Raw genomic sequence first — 3,637 nt, 5'->3', positions numbered from 1 at the left:
AAAAGCTAACAGCGTCCCTTAAGTTTTTTTTAGCTTTCAGCGTCCCTCTATTATCACCTTTTTTGATTACGCGTCCCTCCGTCAACTTTCTGTTAAAAAAGTCCGGTAAGTCATGCCATGTGCCTTGCATGTGAGGGTACATTCGTCTTTTTACTCTTTTCTTCACTAAAATCGAGAGACCACATGTGCAAAAATTCTTATAATTTATATATTTTTAAATATAACTGACTGAACTAAGTGTCTTCTTCTTCTACATCATGAACCCTAATTTAATAAATCCAAAATTCAAAATAACATATTAATGTCCAGGTTCCCTAGCTATTTTTAAGCAAATTAATTTACATCTTAAAGACATCTGACCTTTGAACATTGTGTTACCAGTTCATTCAAATATAAACTTACCCATTTACATAATATCACAACTAATTACACCACATAACTAATTAAAATAACCGATTCACGAATTACACCACATCTACTTGAAGGAGGATCTGTTGAATTAAAATTGACCCACATAACTAATTACACCACATCCACTTGATGAATCAATATAAATTAACAAGAACCGATTCACGAATTAACTATCAAGCGAAGGAATTACGACATGAAAATTTGCAGAAACGTTCACGATAAGATTTGGTGACTTGAGGGACGTTGTTAGCTTTTTTGGGGTAAAATACAGGGACATGAAATTTTCATATTGTCAGCAAATTGGGCCAACAGACAAATGTGATGTTACTTCTGTTCATCTGAATATGTGAGCTATCTATTTTTTCCAAATTTGGTGACTGTTCGGTTTTGTGTTGTTACTGGTGCAGGTGACACTGATGGTTATATTGATGGTGGTTGTGATGATCGGTATTATTTATGGAACACTGACGGTCTGACATGTACCTTGGCGTGGCAATATGCAGACGGCATGTTATCGATGCCACTGTTAGTGTTTGCAGCCATCGTTGGTTTTGGATCCTCTATTGTCTTGAATTATTTACCCCAGGTCTGAGCCTTACCAGTATGGATATTTCTTGTTCTTATATATATTTTATCATATTATATTGTAAATATATCAATAGACCTCGGGCCGTTACTATTCACAAAATATGTTTTGACCTTCATCGAAAGTTATTAAAATGAAGATGTGATGATTGTTGTTTTTTACCAGAGTCTTCCAATGACAACAAATGAGTTGCCCTTTGGCGTGACAATCAATAATTTGCAGTTGTGGTAACTTACAGCTCTCAAATAAGCATGAATGTGGTTCATGGTATGACAGTTAAAAAAATGGGCTATGATGAGAAAATGTGAGAGTTGGGTCGAGCGATAAGAGAAAAATGACTTTGTATCTTGGCGGGGAAATCTACGGATTGCATCCATGGCGATACATATTTTATTGCTTGATTTATACACACATTCGAGCATTATTTCTACTTCTAATCATTTTAAAACTATTAGTCGCATTTGCTATTGTTTTTGAATAATATTTAAATCATTTTTGTAACACTCAGTCTCGGTGTATACGGTCCTTGCCCCCGAAAAAGTCTCAATTGATATTGGACATGCTACTCCTAGTACGGTTTCATTATTGTATTTTTTGTTGTTTAAATTTAGACGCTAAGAACATCATTTGCCATTTTTTATGTATTATATCAGCACAAAAAACATAGATCAGGTGCTGATTTGAATATTGCACTAACATTTTATGTAATTGAGAGATCAAATTGAACAAGGTTTCATTGAAATGAAGAAGTTGTATTGAACTGTACAGATAAGCCTCTATATATACATCACACAAAAGGACAAACTGCTAATAACTAACTAACAACCTTTCTAACCACTTAACTACCCACTAACTATTTCATTAAATATAATTACAAGTTATAAGATATTTATGCCTTTGAAGATATTGAGATGAGACCATGTTGGCCATAGATTTGACTGCAGTGTTGACTTTGGTTATCTCTTTATGCACAACGCCAAAAAGTTGATTTATTTACGATTTTTTTACCTCGGTTGTGGTAGTTGCTATAAGTTATCTTAAATTGTACCTCTTTGTTAAATTTTTTTCAACATTCACATTAACTTTATTATTCTGTATATTCTTTTAGATGTGGTGAGTACCTTGTGACCTGTGAATAATGGAGGTAATTTTTTTATGTTTTCCTTTGCAATTATACCGTTTATGAGAGAATTAAAATGCAGAAATTATTATATCGTCTATGGAATGTTGATATTAACCTGCTAAATATGCCTGTAGCAGTAAGTTGGCCATGGTATGTCAGTGAGGGATTTAGGTAGTAAAGTCATGTAGTTCGAGCCAATATTGCGATATCGCGAAAAAGTAGCAGGATCAAGTTACGACGGAATGTTTGGAACAATGTGGTGGTATGGCTTTTTGTTTACATCACTAATTTCAAATGGAGTTTATTCGGTTGGGAATGTAGGATTAATGTGCAAGGTACAACATATAACTATATGGCTAAATTTATTTGAGCCTTCGGGGTCACACACATATACACCTAGACGTCAAATAAAATATATATATGATGAATATATATTACTCAAGTAGCGAAATAATCAAAATAATTATATATTATATTTAAATTAATCAATTAGTTAAGTGATTAATTATTTAATTATAATAAAGTGGAATTCAAATTATTAAAGCAATCAAATTGCCTGATGAGCAAGAGTTGATCAAATGCAATTATGGATTACACATTCTTGCACAATTATTGTAAATTCTTTTTAGTTGTTTATATGTGTCAGATTCCACTAACCTAAAGCAATAAAATTGTTTATTCAAGAAAGTAGTCAAATGCATATGAAATTACAACTGTCTCTTAACTAATATGATATAATCTATTATATATGTTGGTTTTGAGAAGTAGAGAGTTTACACACACAACAAATATACAACTAAGAAAATAACACTCTTTTGTACGTGTATGGTGCAAAAGATCACAAGAAACTATACGTTTTCGTTTCTAACACTTTCGAGACCATATACGGATTATTATTGTTTATTGTATTAATATAATTGGATTATATTAGTACGTTACTTGGTTTTGGACTAGCATCCATTGACGTTCATTTGAAGTGTAGTGTGGACTATCCAAAGATACGGTCATACTATTGATCGTAAGTTTCTCTCATTTAATCAGTTTCTTCAAGAAAGGTATATCGTTTACTCACTTTATGAATTCATATATATTTTGAGAATTATTAGTGGTGTAATTGGATCTTGGTGGAACCGTCAATCGTGTGCATGTTTTGTAATAATAAGTTTATTTTAACTATCCGCTGCATTAATCTGATTTGAAAGTACACAAGATTTTCCATCAGTGGTATCAGAGCCGCTTTTACACCATTTTAATTGTCACATGATTTTCTCAGATCTAGTTTTGTGGTGAATTGGTAAAAAGTAAAAACTTTTTTTTATATAATTTCAACATGTTTGTTTTTTAAATTAAACCTCATGAGACACAAATAAGATCTGAAAAAAATATCACTGTTATAAATTTTGAATTTATTATGGCTTGAATAATTGTTGTTTATTTCATTCCATGGTTGAACACATGCATTGTAACCATTGACAAGTCATATGTAGTTTTTAATAATGTAGTTATTAGAATTGTGA

This window comes from Rutidosis leptorrhynchoides, chromosome 9 (assembly GCF_046630445.1).
Source record: "Rutidosis leptorrhynchoides isolate AG116_Rl617_1_P2 chromosome 9, CSIRO_AGI_Rlap_v1, whole genome shotgun sequence".
Classification (NCBI taxonomy): domain Eukaryota; kingdom Viridiplantae; phylum Streptophyta; class Magnoliopsida; order Asterales; family Asteraceae; genus Rutidosis; species Rutidosis leptorrhynchoides.
Note: the sequence above shows the minus strand (reverse complement) of the source record.